The sequence below is a fragment of the Amblyomma americanum genome, chromosome 3 (assembly GCF_052857255.1).
Source record: "Amblyomma americanum isolate KBUSLIRL-KWMA chromosome 3, ASM5285725v1, whole genome shotgun sequence".
Lineage (NCBI taxonomy): Eukaryota > Metazoa > Arthropoda > Arachnida > Ixodida > Ixodidae > Amblyomma > Amblyomma americanum.
Window position 1 is genome coordinate 137,333,897 of NC_135499.1, and position 21,292 is coordinate 137,355,188.

Here is a 21,292-nt window from a genome sequence, read left to right on the forward strand (position 1 = left end):
GTAGTAACCAGAGCTACTGAGAGGGAAGCTTTCAATTTCCTTCACTTCTTTCTATTATCTCCGAATTTTCTTGCAGATAAATTTCGTCCGGTTACCTTCGCAGGTGAACCCTAAAAAAATTTCCGATCAAGCATCTCCCCTTAGCTACATCACTTTCGGCGGTGGCCTCGTATGAAGGATTCTACACATCAAGAAACATAAACAGGTAAATTCTACGAAGGCTTGCAGCTTATTAGCCTCTGGAAGCGTTCGGTTGCAAGGGTCACTTATGGACGCACTAGTGATCATTAAAGCAGCAACTGCATCACGGTCTAATCTGATCGTCTGATTCTTGCTCACAATTCATCAGTCCACTAGACAGCATGACGAGCTCTTGACCAGTCTACACAAACCGGAGATGCGATGGCTTGCTCGTGGCCATGTAATGTGCAGTACGTTGCCCGGACAGCAGAACGAAGACCAAACAAAAATGAAAAAAAAATGCTGAAAACGAAACACAGCAAAACCAAGACGCACACCCGCTTCCGAAGGCAGGCAATAAGAACGAGGAGCAGGTCGTCACTTGTCAAGTCGAGTTGACTGGCACGGACCCAGACTTCTTGGACAGAGATTACGCTCTTTGCCGCCTCAAGGCGCGCCAGTGCAAGATGAAAAGAGAGACCGTGAGAGAAGAAAAATAAATGCGGACAGCAGATGCAAGAACTTGGCTAGAAGTTGGCAGCGACACGTACAAACTAGGCTTGTGACGCGGCGACAAGAGTGGCGTTGGAGGCTTCGCGTCGTGGCCGCTTCGTTCAGTGTCATTTCGACTACGAATTTTTCGCGTGCCTTGTGGTCAGGCCGCCGGTCCGTCAGAGGCCGGCCGAGACCGCAAAGTGGTCTGCCCGGTCTTCCTGCAAAAGGGAGCGGTTGAGGTCCGAACACCGATTGTCGCGCGTTCCCTATAGAGGTTACCAGACGGGCCGATTTTCGAAGAGGCAGCACAGAAATATGTGGGTATGAAGCAAAGAACGGCTAAAGCAAGCTTAAACGCGGCTGGTGGCGTTGGTATCAGGTAATAAGAGAAGTACGCGCATGTTTGTGCTGACGTTTCTTTGACACCGTAATCCGGAACACAAAATTTGCGTTGTCTTTAAGTATTCAGTGTTGCTGGTCAGGAGGTATTGTGGACGTAAGGCGAGCAAACACTTTTTACAGAGAAAAAGTAATAATGAGAAACTTACACACCGCTACCATTCCTCCGAAAAAAGTATGCGCAGGGCGCTCACTGTTGTGCATCGCATCAAGCGATTAAGAAAGCGAACGCCCAATTTTCTTGTTCTACATAAATGTACGATGAACAGCAAATGGCTATTTATGATGAGCAGCAAATGGCCATTTATGTTTAAAAAAAACCCCGCCGCGGTGCCTCAGTGGTTAGTGTGCTCGGCTACTGATCCGGAGTTCCCGGGTTGGAACCCTACCGCGGCGGCCGCGTTTCGATGGAGGCGAAACGCTAAGGCGCCCGTGTGCTGTGCGATGTCGGTGCACGTTAGAGATTCCCAGGTGGTCGAAATTACTCCGAAGCCCTCCACTACGGCACCTCTTTCTTCCTTTCCTTCTTTCACTCCCTCGTTTATCCCTTTCTTACGGCGCGGTTGAGGTGTCCGCCGATATGTGAGACAGATACTGCGCCATTTCTTTCCCGAAAAACCATTTTTCAATTTTTTTTAAAGTGCTAAGCCATGGCTACATGAATTATTCTGGAGAAAATGATGTGTCAGCATCGAAGGAGCAGAGTTAAGGCGCAAAAATAGCTGCAGCTAGCTGAGCACTTTTCGGCGCATCTGTACACACATGGTATCAAAGCTTCGTGGAGCTGGTACTACAGAACATATGTGACCACTTCCTAAAGCAGCGAACAGGGCTGCTCACAAAAGTTATTTGCTCACAGCTTCTGACGAACTAGGGAAGGGAACTAAAATGGAAAGGACTGTCTTAACTACAGATCAGAGGAAGCACCAAGACGGATTCAGAAGTTGAGCGAACATACGTTATTAATCCCATCGAAGTCAAAACGTAATCGCACGTGGATAGAGTGGCAGCAGCCGGCGAAAGACAGGGCTAATTGTAAATTTCGGGGAGAGTCTTTGTCTAGCACTGGACGTAGTTGCGCTGCTGGAGCTGCTCATGATTATGATGATGGAATGAACACTAAACCACTGCGCGCTGGAAAATGTACGTAAAGTGCTACCGTGATTAGCTGGTGCAGCGCAACTGCACGAACTCAATAGCCACTTGTGGCTGAAATGTAGCTGAGGACCCTTCATAACCCGCCTGCATTTCCGTCCAAAATGTGTTCAGACCGAATCCAGTTTGCCAGTCTCAGCTACAAGGGGAAAGTTATTAGCCATATGTGACAAACAAGACAGAGGTTAGATTGGGCTAAAAAAAAAAACAAATTGCCCTGCCCGCACCATCTTGCGACACAACGGGCTTGTGACAAACAAGACTTACGAACCACAGCGGCAACGAGCAGGCGTCGGTCGGAAGAGAGATGCGCTGGTTTCTCGAACGCCGAGGTGGCGAGGAGTGCCCGCGAACTTAGTCATCGATCGCACGTTCGTGCGTAATGTCCCTCATAGGGTCATCATAAATTCAGGGCAAATACTGGGCCGGGCCCTCGGTGATCGTCGGCGTTACCGAAGGAAATGTATGCCTGCCAGGTAAGTTATCGCACACAATCACGTGGGAAGTCACGTGCAAGAGTACACGTGGCAGGCACAATGAGCTGTTTCGATACACTCGCGTTGTTTTCCGAAAACATTCCCTTTAAGCTTGATGGGCAATGTTGTTTTCCGAAAACATTCCTTTTACACCTTATGCCCTATGATTGCGCGACTACTAGACCAAGATAGAAAAATAAATTATTATAACCGATATATGAAATTAAATAGACGTCATGTTCCCGCTCTAAGTAGATTGGTGACAGCGCTCACTTAGATGCTTCACGGTTCCGGACCAAAGATGGTGTGAAGAAGAAAAAAAAAACCTTTCTGCACTTTTTGTCGATATGGCGCTGATGAACACATTCAGTCGTATGGGTGTAGGTTTGAGCGAGTGTAAGGCTCCGTACTAGCAGGGCCAAACTGTAGACAAGGATGTGATTTAACACGGACGCAGCGCTGTGCCCGCGTTATAGTCTTGTTCATGTCTTCGATTTCGCGCTGACAGTTAGTGGTGAATAGTATACTCGCATCTTACACAAGGCTTAGTTGCTCCAGAATCCGTAAGTTGTTACGCTATTTGCTGTTCACCCGAGACCTAAAAATCAAATTATGAGTACGTATAACCACCACTAAACTTAAGCAGACAAGGGTAGGAAAATGAGGAGATCGTTATACACATGAAAGCAGCCCCTCATTCCCCTTCCCTTGTATTCTTAGCGAGGGCCACGGTTCTAGCAGCCTTTATGCCATGGGATGCATAAGAGGGTTCTCACGTAGCTACTGCCTTCGCAGCTCGATGACGTTCCGCGTCACACCAGCGGTAATACAGGACGTACTACGTCCGTGCCTTATTGACAAGGATGGCGCTGGTGAACACTCTGAAGATTAGGTCACATGTAAGCAGAAGCAGCAGAGGATTTGACAACCGTCGCCTTTGCTCAGTTGGAAGAGTACCCGAAGCGTAATTCAGAGGTCGTGGGTTCGGATGCCGCCGGCGGCATGTGTTGTTTTTTCTGCTTTTATTAGTCTCCCAGTGATAAAAACCACAAAAAAAGACATCGCCTATGTTCCTGGGTTCCTTCGGCTGTTGGCTTCTTTCATACGCCACTAAAATTGTTTAGCTAAATCGTTAACGGCTCGCATTCCAAGCCAGTAGTTAAAATTTCAACGGCTCCTAGGGAGTAGTAAAAAAGGGTGCCTTGTCTGGTAAAAACGACGAGCCCGGTTTCCAACGAATTCTCCAGGGGGCGTTTTTGCGTGAGCAGTTCTCGGGCGCAGGGAAAAACGAGAAGGGAAGATAAAGGGTTGCCGGAGAAAAGGGATGGCGGTAAGTGACTCAGGAACGGTCGAATGAACCAATCAGCCTTACCCAGTCCCCATGGGGAACCCGGGCAACAACACGGGCGTCGAGTGGTCTGGGAAAGAAAAGGGGAACCCTCGGAGGGAGATAGTCGACGGGAAGCGGCCGCTTTAGGCGCCAGCTTTTCAAGACGCCCCCCTGGTTCTTTTTATGTGCGGTACACAAGTGTGAAAAACTCGGCCATCGTCTTATCTCACTTGATAGCTTCGGGACGATAGAAATCACGATCCTTCTCCTCTCTTCATTCTCTTCTTCCGCTGTTGCTGTTTCATTTTTCGAATTTATTATTGTTCTTGAGATTAATCGGATGTAACCTCGTTTTTCCTTTTTCCCATGCCATTAAGATACTCTCCGTGCTGGGACTTTGTCGCTGAAACATAGAACAGGTGAAATTCGTTCTCGATGCCATTAAGAGAGCGGAAGTTAGCCTCTTTTATATTAGAAAGCTTTAGCAAGGCGAATACCGAATATTACTGTGTATGCTGTCGTGCAGTGAGTACCGAGCGTGTAGATTATTAACACTTAGTGCATACCGCTTACCGTGACCTCCAGCTGCCAGAGCCCGTGCAAACAAGGTCCCGATACAAATGGTGCACATGCAACTGGCGTGCACGTGGCCCTTGCACGGGCAGCTGAAAGTACGGCGCTGATACTCTTTGTTGTAACGAACGATTCAAACTGAGTCCATGCTAAAAGAGTAAAGCTCTGCTATTCCTTTCCAGGTACGCTTGTAGTGTAAGCATAATGCCTCTAATACAAAGGTTCCGACATAAATTGACAGCTCGCGTAATCACGTGAGCTGCGACGAAAGAGACGCAGAATAGCAGTAGTGTGTGTAAGCTGTAACCAAAGTAAAAGAGCATCTGAAACGTGCTGATAATCGCGATGACACCGAAAGACTCTTAATTCAGTAGAATGCTTTTCATCGACATCACCGCAAGCACAAACGTACACACATGAATAAACATCGATACGCACGTATGTGCGTGCGCAGGACACAAGGTTATTTCGCCCTATAACCGTGTTTTAGCAATATTCCTATGCACCTATGCATGCATAGAATCTTTGTTAGTTATTGCCGTGTGCTCGTGAATGCTCAAGAAGCTTAACGTGCTTGATTCTTATCCCAGATGTCGACCGATATAATTTGGCCCTGTTACTCACATTTCAATTTACAGACCTGAACTTGGCCTTTTTTAAATGGTACCGCTTAAAACGCAACGAATCCTCTATGCCACGTATGTTTAATCCCGCATATTGTCAACTATGTCACATATATTTTGGCTTGACGTTTGTGAGGTACCCAAATATATTTCGTCTCATCACCATTCAAATACAAACCTTGCACTCCGAATGAATCTGTGAATTCAACTGCACCACTTTCAAGCAGTTTCGACCATTTGTTTTGTAGAAAAAAAAATTTGTACCAGAGAGGTTGATTTTGAGTTGGTTGAAAGCTACAGGTGGGGTTTGACTTGCGGATTCTATACGGCAATCGCTCCACTGTAGCGACACTTAAATTTTAAATGAGGTCCACAAATCAGGCACATACCTGAGTCCTCACTGACCTACAGTGCTATAAACACAATCACCATCTTCGTGACGAGACCTGACATGTGCTACGTATTCGTGGCGCTGTCCTTTCAACGTATAAAGAAATTTACACGACAACTGAAAATTCGTTCAAGAACTATTATGAGGCAGATTGCTAGAGAAAAGGCTCGAAAAAGCTTAAAAGTGTCAACGTTTATTTTTGCGCACCACGACGGGTCGCGCCGAAAAGGGCACTGCGCTTGTAAAAGCAGACAAAGCAACAGGGACTCCTATTAGAGAAAATGAGAACACGTTGAATGAATGGTTTTTTTATAGTTCGATAGCTTTGTGGACGCAAAATTGTGGTACGTAGGTTCCTGGCGATCCGTATGCGGGCCCTTGAAGCAAACACGTGTGTACACTGTCCTACAAAGGGTAAAAAAAAAAGACCTGAAAGACATTTTTCCACGCTGTAGTTTCTTTTTTCTCATTTGCTTTGACTTCTTTCGTCGGCCCTTTCGGCCGGCTGGAAACTACTGAATCAGGCCTATCTTGGAGGAATTACACGCAACCCTCATCCTACCAGGCATGAATAGGCTGCGCATTTTTAGTCTTTCTTACATGATACGTTGAAGGCCTAGCTCTCTTTTGCTCGCTTTCCGGCAAACCAGCCCGCCCGACCATTTTATGCGTGCGTGCGCGTATGTGCCTGCCGCAGCAAATCAACGGATCTTGAATGTACTTTAACGACGACAGCTACCTAGAATCTGAAACCCCGAATCATATACTGTTTACACGAACTCGACAGAGTGCGGGTCGAGTTGATTATTCGAAAGAAAGACCTATTTTTGGGAACAAAGGCCGTGACTAGGCCACTGTTCTCTACCTTGATGTTTCTTTCAGTTTCCACCGAAAACGGGACTCAACGCGACTTAAGTCTAGTTCATGTAAACGTAGCAATAGCCCTGGGACAATATTTCGTAAAATTTCATATCATTCGACATAGGCAGTGGACGATGACGTCGCGCTGGACAGTGCGCAAACACGCATATGATGCGCACTTATGCAGACGAATTACAGAGAACAATGACACGTTTGACATGCCTTACTAGCTTCTCTGGTGCTCCTTCCCAGGAAAGAAACTGCGCCGTTGTTGTGTGAAGAATTAGTGGAGCATGATTCATATGTGACGCAAGCTTACTGGATCGGGCAGCAGCTGTGTCGCTAAAGACAGCTCAGCGTCGAGGCCAGCCATGACTATGACTGATAATTTCCTTCCCCACCTCCTGCCGCTTTAAACTGACGTCGCGACGAAATGAAGCACAGACAAAAATTACGCTACAACATCTGGCCTCTAGTAAAATTCTTCGCAGGTCGTTTATACGAGCGTGCATTAATTTCCTCTGAGCTACCACGGTGGCTCAGTGCTTATGGTGCTCGGCTGCTGGCCCGAAAGACACGAGTTCGATCATTTCAATGACGGCGGACTGCTAGAGGCCCGTGTGCTGTCCGAGGTCAGTACATGTTAAAGAACCCCAGATAGTCGAAATTATCCGAAGTCCTTCACTACGGCGTCCCTCACAGCCTGAGTCGGTTTGGGACGTTAAACCTCATAAACCAAACCATTAATTTCTTTTCTTGTTTTCTCTTGTCCTTAAATAGTTTATTACTACTAGTTACCGTACTGAGCCTAGCTAACGACTTCTTTGCTGGTGGCCATTGGTGAGTTATGAGCAGTGTCGTGTGGTTGAGGTCTAACTCCTTTTCCGCCCAGATTCCTGATAGCTAACTGACCTGATTGCATGCCGTTGCTTTGCTTTGCTTTTCTATGCTTCACTTTGCTTGCTTTTTCCCCTGCCTGACAGCCTTTTTCTTTTTGTTTCATGCACCGGCGCTGCAGAATGAGACGGATTCACGTGACCACATCATCCCGAAGCTAGCTGAATGATACGCTGTTTGTTACTTAAGTAAGTTTTACCTAATGCGCACGCAATTGAGTATTGCAAGTACTTGCACCACCAGAGTGTTGTTCTACCTTTATTCCGAGATACTTCTTAAGGTACAGAGTTAAGCAATTATGTCGCGCTTTCGACTGACTTCTTGATTATGTTCCGTGTGGGCGGAGCATGCTCTCACATTGCTCAATTTCGACGAAAACCAGCGAAAATTGAATGGCGAACTGGTGTAAAGTGTAGATGTGAAGATAGGACGAGCGCTTGTCCTTTCTACACCTTATAAGCTTGGCTGATCGGGCTAGTTGGTAATTTATGACAACTAGCAATACAACCCAACACAACTTAAGACAAGGTCGAAGAACAGACGGGGTACGGCTGCGCTGTGGTGTCCCGTCCTTTCTTCGTTCCTATCTTGAGTTGCGCTGTGTTGTATTCCTGAACCTTACACTCGTCCGTGATTCCATTTGCGTTGTTTTTCACAGGAAATGTACCTTAACCAACTCCCCCAAGTGTGCGTTTTCCTTACGGTGTTGTTGTCGTTGTGTCCTCTCTTTGTTTACGCTCGTCTGGCACGATCAGCGGCCACGATAACTGCACCTCTTTATCCCCTTCTCTAAGGAAGAGCCCCCCCCCCCTCTTTTTTTTTCTGATGTCGCATGGGTCAAGAGATCCTAGATCACGTGACCGCATCTGGCAGCGCGTTCTACAGAAGACCTACCAACCTACACAGGCCTACACAGATAGCGATGTCCCATGCAGGCGCGCACTCCAACTTTCGTTAGCCTTTTGGCCGTTGACAGCGCTCCACTGACCTTTTCGCCTGCTCCGATCTCACCATCGCCAGCTATCTCGTGGGTGGAGTTTTAGTACATTTACTTTCGCATTATGTGCTCTCTCAAAGTCAGTAGAGAAAATAGGCATATTACAACCTTTTCCACTACAATCGAGCCCGCTTATAACGAACCTGACGTCCACGCGGATGGCGTTCGTTGTATCCGAGGTTCGTTGTAACTGTGCTTTACTTTTTACAGCTATAATTATCGAATCCAACGAAAACGGCGTTTGTTTCTTAGCAAAGTTCGTTCCGCGCTTCGGCTTCTTCGAAGGGAACTATATCACGGCACTTTCCAAGCTCTGCATAGAGATCGTACGTATGTTCCGCACCGAGGCCAAGCAACAAGCTACTGTTATAACACGTTTTAATTAATCGTGGTTAATGCCTCCACGGCAACCAGTGGCAGGCCGGCCTCCTCGCCATCAGATTCTTGGCAGTCGGGGAGTGCTCACACTTCGCGTACATAAACTTCTTCAGTGTATCCCTTTGAAATGCTGGTGTCATGATCTTAACATCACAAAAGTTATTCCAGGTGAAATAATGTCAAGCCATCTATGCATCAAACACGCGTAGTTAAAAAACTAAATGAGTCTAATCACGCAGATATTCAACAGCGTCTTCACGCGTTTTTTGGTCGATTAACCATGCTTTAAGGAAAGCAATTTCTGATGCGTTCCGCTTCGCTCCCGGCCACACGGCTTCCACATTATTTTCAAAGCGACGAACAAAGGTATCCGAACCAGAACGTCGCCACCGTTTATGTTGATTGCAATCAATAGTCGATTGGAATCACTCCTTGAACACGTCAATTACGCCCATGCCCGGTGGCTGAATCTTGTACTTTTCCTTCGGTAGCGAGAAGAGTATTGTCACCACAGTCATAGAAGGCAACGCGTGATGTGTCGCAAAATTGTCAAGCACGAGCAGGAGCTCCTACTTTTTTATCACAATGTCCCGGTTGAATTCAACCAGCCACTGGACGAGAAAATCAAGCATCGCCCTTATGAAACTTATGCCTCGCTGAACGCTCCTCAAATGACAACAAGAAGTGACGCACTATGCAGGCCTTTGTGTTCGGCCTGTAGCGTACGAAAACTTACCCTCTAAAGCATCACAGTCTCTTATACTTGCCGATGCACGTTAACACGCAAGTTTGCGATCAGCGCAGGCACTCGTTTTGACTGGATTGTCTCGCCTTTTCTATTGCATTTTAGGTATCCGCATTCTTCTTCCGCGCTTTCCGGATCGCGGATTTTTCGACTTTTGAACCAAATAAAAACGACCGCGGCGGCTGCGTTTTTATGCAGCAAAAACGCTAAGGCGCCCGTGTGCTGTGCGATGTCAGTGCACGTTAAAAATCCCCAGGTGGTCGAAATTATTACCGGAGCCCTCCACTACATGTAGCATCTCTTTCACCCTTTCTTCTTTCACTCCCTCCTTTATCCCTTCCCTTACGGCGCGGTTCAGGTGTCCAACGATATATGAGACAGATACTGCGCCATTTCCTTCCCCAAAATCTAATTATTAATATTAATATTATTGTTATCAAATATAAGGCGCCTCTCCGTTTGTTCTAACTGAGTTACTCCGCCACATATCTTTGTTGTACTGAGACGCAGTCCTATTGCCCCATGGCATATTTCGACAATAGCTCCGCCCTCGTTCATATTAAGAGAGCGTTCGCTTTGACAGCGGCCTTTATAAGTGGGCTGGATTGTACGGGCAAAAAAGCCATCTTCCCTCTAGCCTCTTTCTCTTAATCGCCTCCACCAGTCACAGCATAGATTACCTAATTAGAATTAGGCAGATAAATGATAGAAATGTCTATTTTTAAATAAAATGATAATCGAGGCGTATGTTCTAACACGTATATATTAACGCCACATCGACTGCAGTGTTTCTGTCCTATAGCGGGAAAAGGGAATAATTCGGAGAAGCACGCTGGAGCAGTGCTCTCTCATCAGGCCTCCAGTGTAGTAGGCCATGGTGCTACTCAGTCTATCAAAAGCATCTAGATGGAAAAGAGAGGGCACCGTCTGTGCGAGTGTCCTGAAGAGCGATTTTTCCGGCGTCTGAATACCGGGAAGTGTAGCCATGCCCCACAGGCTTGATTTTTTTTTTGGCTAGAAATGTGGCTTCGGTTCATTACCCTAAGTGGGCCGCGATCAGGGCTGCTATATAATGTAAACGGTGCTAATTAATATCGACATATTAAAGAGTATTCTCGCAGTCATAAAAGTGCTAAGATAGTAGTCCATAATCTTAAGAAACAGTCTAATATTTTGCAGCTGGGACTACGATTTAAGCTAACTTCTAGCCAAGCTAAATAAGAAGTTCATATTTCCTGGCATCTCCGCAGATTAAGTGATCGCAGCGCCAATTCTCTCTACATGTAACTGTATGAAGTTCTATGGTTCATTGTGCCGGCTGCCCTGGACATAAACAGCATTGCCATCGGCCTTATTAATAAGTGAACTCGTATGCTTTCTGTAACGACATCATACTACGGTGAAGCCGTCGATGATGACGACGCAGTTCACCACAGAAAAAATCGTATACATACAGCTTCGCCGTGAAACCATCCCCACAAACATCGCATGGGCTGCCCGAAGATAGCTTCATCGAGAAATTTAACTTCATCGTCATATCTTACATATAGGAGTCGTATTCGAAAAAGTTTGATTTCGTTTTCCATTATTTTTGTTTTGCTGTTATTGGTCGCGGCTTTCTGTTGACGTAGGCCGCGGCAGATGACACCGAGAGGACCGAGAGATGTTACAAAATAGAAGCGTTATAAAATACAGGCTGAGATATGTCCTCCGCCTTGCCGCACCCAGCTTTTCTCTGCGTTTTACGCCGCATCATTTTCACTAGACAAAAGGACAAAGTGAAATTGTTTTTAATATACATATCGTATTTCACGAAAGTGCGCTTTAAATAATCCCACACTTCCATTTCTTTTATTTCTTTGGGCGATGGCTCTCTGTTTGTCAGAGCCGCAGTTTTAGGTTATTTTCGACCTCAGTTATTGCATCCATTTTCTTGGCAGCTTTCTCCGAACAGCCCAATTGCGTGCCCTGCGCAAGAGCGCATTTATATAGTCGTCGACCGTACCAGTGAGCCTCCATTCGGAGGAAATTTCTTCTTCGGGGAATTTGAGGCTTGAAATTTGGCGCAACGAAAATTTTTACGCAGTTTCAGGAAATTGTAAGGAGCGAAATTGTCTACTTTTTTTCTAAATTGGTGGAGTTCTCAAGCTGCAGCGGGAAAAAAAGTGCATGAAATTGGAACTTTCTCGTGTACTTGAGAGAATTCCCGCTTACGGCGTGTAAGATCACAGGACTGTGCACCACAATCATTCGCCCTACAGTGATCAGTTATGCTTGTCGCGAGTGCCGTCATAAAGTTTATTTCTGCATGTTTCATGTTTTTATTACTGGAAACCCAGGCCAAAATTTGGTAAAAATATCTAACAGAAAGCCTGCGCTTAAAGTCGGATCTTCTAATTATTAGTTTGACTGATACGTTAAGACACAAATTAATTGACGGATTAGAAGCAATTAGAAGCTCAACAGGATCCACTGTGGCTGAACATTCAGTGAATCATAGTCGGTGCATCAAGAAAAAATTAAGGTTGTTTTAAAAGCCTGCCTAACGAAGTGCCGGTGGAACAGCTTTTCTAGTGGATACCAAAAGCCTTATTTTCAATCGCAAATAGTAAACCAACCATACGCCTCCATCCCACACTTACGCTCTAAAAAATATCGAGAAGTAAGCTGTTCTAGAGAGCACCCCTGTTAATAAAAAAGGATGATGATGATGGTTTTTTATGGCGCAAGGGCATCTGTGGCCAAAGAGCGCCATGGCACAAGGTATTTTTCTCCTACTTAAGCTGGGGTCAAAGACCCATTTCCCAAGCATTTTACCTTAAATAAGCCGAGTACCTGACCAGGGGAAAGCTTGTACCCGTTGCATCACCGGCGGGTACCCGGCGGCACTGGGGATCGAACCCCGCACCTGCGCATGCGAGGTGGAATAAAAAAGGAGTGCACTGCAGGACAGCGTAGTTCCTTTTTACACCCATAGAGGGGTATAGCTTTTAGAGTGTACAAGAGCCCTGAGCGCACGCGAGTTTGTGTACTGCGGTGCAGGACGCGAGGAGACAGCAGCAGCAGCAAAGGAAGGTGAGAAATACAGGAATGAGGTGGCTACCCTTTTTATATGTCGCGAGCCACGATAACATCATCGCCTGCGGAATCACGCCTCCCGCATCCCGGAAAGAACAGCAGCAGCCATACTTCTCCACCGAGCCCGGTTAGTCGCCGGGCATCGGCATCGCCCAACGCGAAAAGCCCCGAGCCAGTCTCTTCGGTCCGTCGTCGGCCAACAGCGCACCACAACACATAGAACACACAGAGAGCGCGCACAACTGCGCCAGCTGTCTCAACCGAGGCCCATTTCCGCTCGCCCACGGTCTCGCGCGAGCCGCAGCAAATGTGCTCTTGAGTGTACGCAAAGTGTGGCGTTTGTTTACGATTTACGATATCGCCGCGCCATCAACCAGGCGCGCCGGGTGCGGCTCTCTCTTTCCCTCCCCTTTCTCCCTCTGTTTTGCCCGCGGGAAGCGCGTTATTTTTGAACGGCCGTCGAGCTCGCCGTCGGCGCACCGAAATACACTGAGCCGGCGGAAATATTCGCCACTTTGGGTGCACCCCTCGCGGGCGGACCGAGCGTGCGAGCCTTCGATGCCGCTGGCCACGTATGCGCGCCGCCCGTCCGAAGCCCATGAATCATCGCGCGATACTCCGACGGAATGTATTATTCGAGAAAAGGCTCGCGCAGATTCTACCCAGGCTTAAGCTACCAGCGAACAATGAATAAGCTCGTGACCCTCGAAGGCATCGAACTGCTCCGTCCTCGTGTTTTGTATAGGAATGGCTTGTACGCACTACGAGATAACGGTATTCGAGACGTAAACTTTTGCGCTGAAAGCAGTACCAAAATAGGCTACTTTCAAAGACAGTGAAGGCTTGCTGCTCTCTGTAGGGTAATTCACACTTGTAAGGTTTCTAAAAAAAACATAAAGGAAATGTCACAGTAGTTTACAGCTGAGTGTGGCTTCTGTACTATATAGATCACTAGAAGACGCTCTTCCTATGGTACTTTGCCTGTACAAAATTTATATATATTCTTTTCCTTTAGATTTATTTGCCCTTCAGGCCCACGAGGAAGAAACAAAAAGACTTCTTAGAAGATAGATTACCGAGCTTCTCTCAGAGTCTGTTGAAAAACATGTGCTCATAATCGTCGCTTTCCTTACCTAAGTACGTCAATCGTCACAGTGATCACCCATAAGCTAGCGTTTTCACTCAATGAATCTTACCAGCCTCTGATAAGAATTGCCGAACGAATTTCCGTCTTATTTTCTGGAACCTATATGCAGTCTTTGTACTCACTATCACTTGGCCGCGCACCGGTCCCATATATGCTGTTTCCATCAAACAAGGCGAGTGTTTTAGTTCTCGGGCTGAAAGAAAATGAATAAGTTAATTCAAAGAGAGAGTTTTTCTCTCTATATTCACGTGAGTTGGCTTTTAGCTTACAGGAACATCTGTGGAGCAAAGAATGCGGGGCAATAGGAGTACGTCTTGCTAGAAAACAAGATGCACATCGGCTTTAGTGTGGCAACACCCCCAATTCGCTTCTGAAAGATCCCGTTAACATCATGGGTTCAGTGCACTTGTAAGACTTTCATTCATTATCAACATTGCGGAAGTAACTACTATACTTTAGCTCTGAATTTGTTCGCACTGAAATCGAGGGCACAGCTCGCACCAGGTAGTCAGCCACGGAACTATCTAAGCACCTCACATGTAAGAATGGCTTGTGACTGGAATGTGCTCGTTGCATCGATAAAAGCGACGATCAGGCGTAGGCGTATCTTGCGGTTCCTGCAAGTCAACCGCCATCCTATTCGAGAAACAACTTTCCGATTGTGGCCATTGATTCGCTGATGCTAGCTGCATAAAATTAACTTGAGTGCGAACAGATTAAAAGAAACATTGAGAATATGAACAAGAATCGAGCCTTTAAATTGTATAAGAAGAAGATAGTCGCAAGTCAAAGAATAGTGAATCTATGAAAAAGCACCAACATCAATTATTGCGTGTTTTCTTCTCAAAAGCCGTAGAGCTATGCATGAGATTATTAAAAGATGGAGCGTAAACCGGTATCTGCTGTCCTCACTCACATATTGAGTTTGGCTAAAATGGCATTGTTCATTTCGAATACGAACATTTTTTTACAAACCAACACACAAGCCCGGTCAGTTTCTTGCCAATATCTCGCGTGGGACGAACTAACGCTCGCATAGAGGCCTAAGTGAAGCCGCTAAATGCGCGCGCAAAATTTTCATGTCATATTCGACCTATATAAAGTACTCCGTGCTGTGATAGGACGCTGTATGGTAATTTTTTTTGGCGTACGAGTGATAATGCTAAAAAAAACTGTTCGGCTGTAGTATATATGCAGGTGCGCTCACAAGTAAACAGAGCATGCTAGTGTAATCACGCCTTGTTTACCGAAAATGAAACAAGATTGTTTGTCCTTCAGAGAGCGCGTCATTATTCACCACCAGAATGCAGACATCGCAGCTATAAATTTCAGTTGCGAAACGCGTGAAACATTTTAGAAGGCAATGGTGTGCTACATTAACTTCTGTCCGCACCTTTACTTACATGCAGTTGTAACCCGTATATACTTGCCTCGATAGCATGTCCTCATAAAAAAATATCTTATGTCAGCTCTGAATACCTAAAAAAGACAACAAATTCCAGAAAAACTGCTATGCTTGAGCCGAAAAGGAATGGAAATGGAGGTTCATTCTCTTCTTGTTAAAAAAAAAATGACGCGATGTGGGTCAGCATCTCACAAGATAAACTGATTTCTTTCAAAAAAAAAAAGTTACTGAAGTAACTGCGGTCAACAAGACTTTCAAAACAAGCCGAAATATGTCCCAAAATATACCACATATGAAGTTTAAAAATATGCAGTAGTAAAGCCCATGTCCTTTAAGAACTATGAACGTATGAAGATCAGAAGTTATGCACCCAAATACACCTCCTACTGAATCAATATCCAGTCATTTTTGAATTACTACCGTCCGACCAATTACAACTCAGAATCAAGAAAACACTGAAACGTATGTACCTTGAGAAGGTACCATACCCAGCAAATCAGGACAAAATTATTTCTGAGCGGGAAACCGTTTATGAGAGCAACTTTTTCATATAATGCAAGATTTCACTATAAAAATAAATATATCAGCAGGTTACCCGGAGGCAGTCTTGTATTTTTTATTCTATTCACGTTTTTGCTATCGCCAAAAGCGTTCCCCATTGGTTTTCTATGGCAGTCTTAACTGTTCGATGCAACCAATGGAAACGCTGTAAAAGAAAGATGTTGCTACATATCAGAATAATGGTGACTGACTCTTGCAATTTTAAAATTTTCAAAAATTTTGCCCATGGTAGCTGGACATGATGGCAACCTTGCTCTTTTTGTACATAAACAAAAAATACTTTTTACTTGTACGAATATATTCAGACATATTTTCAATTATTTTTAACTTTCAATAATGTGCATAACCATGCATAGAATATTTCTGTTTTTTTCATTTACGGTGTTTTTGGGTACTGTTGTAATTTAAATTTACATGCATGCTCCGTATGTATTATATCTGCGATTCGGTTGTTAAGAAATTTTGTCGGGTGTTTTCTACAAGTGTTTTCGATTGAATTTTATAAATAGGTGGAACTGATGTCATAAGTGGGATAACCTCATAAGGCGAAAAACTGCCTTTAGCCTTTGCATCCTGGACAAACCTCATAATTTTCACCCAAAATAACGACTACGACTGCTACTACTACTGCTACTACAACTACTACAACTACTACTACTACTACTACTACTACTACTACTACTACTACTACTACTACTACTACTACTACTACTACTACTACTACTACTACTACTACTACGACTACTACAATGTAGCAGTGGCTAACATTGCGTTGTCTTTCACACACTGTCACTGTAGTGAGCCATAAAATATTGTTACTTTGCAGGTTATTTGAGATATTATAATTCTACGGTTAGTAAACTCACCGGAGAAGTAATGAATTACCACATGTCATCAGCGTCAGCTAGGAATGACTAGATGCACTACTTCAGAGAATGAAAGTTTTGCCCCGCTAGCTCCTGGCGTTCAGCCGAACGGTTTGTCGACGTTAAGGAATGTCACTATCTGTAGGGAGTCGCACTGATAAGTGAAAGGTCTGACTTCGAAAATATTTCGTTCATTCAATTCTATGACAAGATGGGAAATAAACAAATCTGACAAGATGGCTAATAAACAATGTCATTTATTTACCGCCAAATATTTGCAGTATTGCAGCGAAAAAAATTGAACCCTTAACTGTTAACAATTCATTAGAGATCTGCTGCCCCTATTCATCAGGGACATTAGCAGCAGTTCGTTTAAATCGCTACAGGCCCCAATAACAGAAAGGGACACGAAGTCTTTTCTGACAAATGATTGTCAAACATTGTAACATTATGAAAGCGATGTTCTTTTTTTTTCGAGGTGAGTTTCAGAGCACACTTATAGGAGAGCAGTTTTGCGATCATTAATAGTGTGCTAGAAGGTGTGTTGAGCTCACAGCCATATAGTCCCTTCTCAAAAGTTTTGTCTGTCATCGCGTATCCTTATTCTGGAAGATGCTTCTACTTGTCTAGTTGATTAGAAAAAATAAAAATGGAGTGATGTCATTCAACGGACAAGGCGTCCGGTGGCGTTCAGCTTACAAACAAAATATTCATTGGGTTTTTCACTCTAAATGTCTGCGTTTCAATACATCCAGAAGTCGGGACTATATGACTACCTGAAGCGCAGTGGATGAGCGGAGCAGGTCTTGATGCTCTGTAGCTGCGCAGTTCAATAAACGAAGACGTCGATTCCTTAAACAACGGTACAATTTAGCGATTGTTTTATCAGCGACCTCCTTTGGCATACGCCCTCTTTCACTTAGTCGTCGCCTTTGCAGCTTATTGCCCATTTCTTTGACATTGTAAAAGCGTTTTATGAGCGTGAAAATGAAAAAAAAACATTAAAAGCTGCAGTCATGCCTGTTCTGTCTGGCAGGAAGTGATGCCAACAAAACTTTTACAGGCAATTTCTGTCGTTCGTTGAGCACTATTACTATTTGGTGTATTGTAGCACGTCGCTCATAAAAAATACATTTAAAAAAATGAAGTCTCCGCTTGAGCAACATCGTGATTGGGTGCGATTTTGCTTCAATGCAGGTGCGAATCTAAAAGTCGTGTATCACGCTGACACGACAGAGCTTTGCGCAGTAATTCAATGCCGCTTCAAGACAGCAGCGCTGGTTGCATAGGTGGACCGCTATTCGGAGCTTTGCAAAGGTGGCGCTAATTTGCTTGAAATTACAAACGCCATAAGTTTCTGCTTCCCTACTTGAAGAATTACAGTTAGGGTAACTGGGCTTATTTATCACATATGAATAACTTCTCTCTTCCAGCAACATTGGGAAGTTCATTTTTCACACTCCAGTAACATAGAGTGGCCGAGAATGGCTCTTTTATTAATATCTAATGGCGTCAACTTCAATATTGTTTGACGTGTGTACCTCGTTTACCTGCAAGCGGTCCAAGAAGGTTACTATCGTTGTTATTTTTTCTCGCCTTCTTTTATTATTTCTTCATTCATTCTTGCACAGCGAGCTTAACGCTAACAACAAATAAATTATAGAAACATAAAAAGGGAACGCACTATTATATATTAGAAATATTTATATATAGGGAAAAAAGTGGGTATTCATTGACTGACCTCGAACATCGCATGCCGACGTTATTTATGACGTGCTTTTTGTGCCAGCACCGAGCGCCTGGACACTCTGGGATCCAACGTCCGCGCGTCAAAATTCTTTGAGCATGATGTGTAGTTCCCCAGGCGCACATATTAGCCTCATGGTCTCCAAACCAGGCCTTCCGCCTTTCCAACATCACTACCTCCCGTTTGTGACTAGTTCTATGGCACGCTTCTACAAGTCTACAGACCAGAGCTCTGTGTCAATTAGTGCACGTTCTCTAGCTAACTAGCCGAGAGAAGAAACTGCGCACGTGAGATGATGGAAACAGAATGTGTAGTTCTGAATCATATTCTCCCTTTATCGAAACGTCTACCTCTAATTTATCAAAGTAACGTTTTGTCCTCTAGCGCCAGACTGGTGCTGAAGTACGCAACTGAAGTAGCAGAATAAACCTGCTGCTTCTGCCACTCACCTCCTCTCCTCCTCAGCCATGCAGCTTCCGGCCGCAGCAGCAGCAGCAGCAACAGCGCCTGAGACAACGGTGCACACAGCAAGCTCGCGTTCTCCGGACGAAAGACGGCACAGGGCAGCCAGCGGTGCGTTACGCGGACGCCCGAGCCTTGACTCACGGAAAACCACGTGGCGCGCGCGCGGGCCCGAGGCCGCTCTCCAGAGACGGGCCAGCGGCAGCGGCGCGTATTTTTAAGTCTCGCCCAGCCGGGGCCCCTTTTTTCGGCGCGCCCGAGCCAAGTTTCGGGGGCGCCCCTGCGCTCCCTTCGCGTCGCGCGGCGCGCGGCCGCCCCGGGGCGCTCCGCCCATCGCGGCCGCCGCGCGCCCCCGACGCTCATTGGCTGAGCGCGCCAGAGCGGCCGCTGCGCGCACCGGCGAGCACTATTTACAGCGCGGTCGACGCCGATGCTCCGTCAGTCGGTTCCTCCGGTTCCACTGCGCCGCATCGCCGTTCTTTCCTTACGCCTCGTCGGCCACCGCCGCCGAGCGAGGCGTGGGATGAACGCGTGGGAAGCCCCCAGCATGTGAGCCGGAAGATAAGAAAGGGAGCTGGGAAAAGAACGTTTATGCTTTAAAGTATTCAGTCGGGGTTAAGAGGATGAGGCGCATTAAAGTCCGCAAAATCAAAGACCACGTAACTGTGTGATACGGGGTTGTTCACGCAAAACCACCGCACAAGCGTTGGTTAAATTACCGGTGTGCGAATGATGTTCAGTGGTCACAGCTAGAAGAAAGCGCTCACCAACCACGCATTGTGCACAGGTAAATTAGTTGCATTCGTGTTGAACGTACTATTAGTATCAGAAGTAGTAATAATGGTTATGTTGTTTGTAGCGGTAGTTTCAAGTACACAGCGAAGAACTACAGGAAGATCGTAAATGTGACGAATCTCGCCATTTTAATTGCAAGACATTCCAGTGCTTCGAGCTTGCACTGAAATTTGGTACAATAGGTCGTTCACGACTACCATAGAAACTGACGGCACTTTTCGTCCGATTCAATGCTTAGTTAGGTAACTGTTTCTGCCTGAGCGACTAACCGTGCTTTGCTGCGAACGTTTCGGGAGGTGAAGTGAGCGCTAGGAACAGCTCGCCAGGCAAGTGCTTATGCGGCAGACATGAAAAGTAACACACCTCGTCGACAATAAGTTAGCAGAGAACCAAGTTCTCGAACCAAGCCTAGAAGTGACGGCGGTACTGCTAACAACAGATCCCGTGCAGGAAATTCTTCACTTGGATGGCATAAGGTGGCTTTGCCGCAGAACTCATCCTAATGTTGGGAAGCTACATTTCAGAATGTGGGTAAGCCGGAAGGCGGCGTTCAGGCTGGTACCGTATGAACGTAATTTGTAGCCGTTGAAGCAGAAATCAATTACAAGTTGCCTTCAGAAATTTAAGGCAAAAGGCATTCCTTGGTCGAAATACGTTTCCTCTTATCCTTTTTTCCACCTGTCTTCTGTAGCAGGCGTGCTTATTGTTCCTTCTTGTAAAATTCATGTCTTGAAACGAAAAATCGTTCAAACAGTTCGTATGATAAATGTTGCAGTCTAAAAACCAGCCACAGAACTCTTGCGCCGACGCTCATGCACATTATTCACACGGTTAAGTTAAAGATCATCGTCAGCGAAGTGCACTTCACTTCGTAAAGTGTAGCGTCATTGCGCAGGGCTACTCAGAAAAAGAAAATTGTAGCACGTTATTGATAGACTCGTTGATAGAAGGCACAGGTAAGGCACTAAATTTTTACCAGCTGTGAACGCAAATATTTGAACCATGTGTGCTGTCAAAGACTAAAATGGTTTAAATGAGCACTTTCTATATAAAAAAAACTGCTTAACATAAAAATTTCAATTAAGGATTACAAGTCCGGAAGCACATAAAGCACGGAAATCATCTCGGCAAGCAATATAGAAATATACTGATTCGTTTCTAACCGTAATTGGGAACTTCAAAACTTATCTTACAACGATCCGTCTATCAGCAGAATTTTAGAAGGTTTACAGCGTTTTTTTAGTGCAGTAGTAGCAGTTGTATCATGTTTATTTTGCAGAGGAGAAAAATCAATGGCATTGCAATCTTGGTCACGTGATAACCTACTAACCTGTTTACTATCTTCCGCTTTTGACAAACCAGAATGCGTGATTTGTGGTCGTGCGATAAACGTGTCCAGTTTTTGGATGTCATAGCGGACCCTTTATGGGCAGGTGCAGCTCAGCTATATATGAACATCACATGGTATCCAGGCAAGCAAAATGGCGGAACATACAGATTCGTTTAGGGTAGTTATCGGACAGGAACATTTAGGGCGCTGTCGCACCGATAGTTGTACGTGTTCTTTTTAGCTGTAAAATTAACCACTTCTTTAGCGACAAAGCTGCATACCACAAATATAAAGGTATCATCTTTCTTGTTTTCAGGAACGCTCATTTCATGGGTTGCATCACTGGTTGCATCACGCACGTGGGCCGAACTTGTTTACCTCGGGATCACTAACCTTATATC

The 21,292-nt window shown here is 45.4% G+C and overlaps 1 protein-coding gene across 3 annotated transcripts in view; it reads right to left on the reverse strand.

Moving 5' to 3' along the window:
• Positions 1-19,048, reverse strand: part of LOC144124978 (zeta-sarcoglycan-like) — a 50,097-nt gene extending 31,049 nt beyond the window's left edge. The window contains exon 1 of one of the 3 annotated variants that reach the window (XM_077657973.1): positions 18,754-18,889. The gene's annotated coding sequence lies outside the window, so the exon portion shown is untranslated. Of the gene's footprint in view, positions 1-18,753 lie in introns of all 3 variants that reach the window. The other 2 variants (XM_077657974.1, XM_077657975.1) reach the window with 2 other exon arrangements.
• Between the last annotated feature and the right edge of the window lie 2,244 nt (positions 19,049-21,292).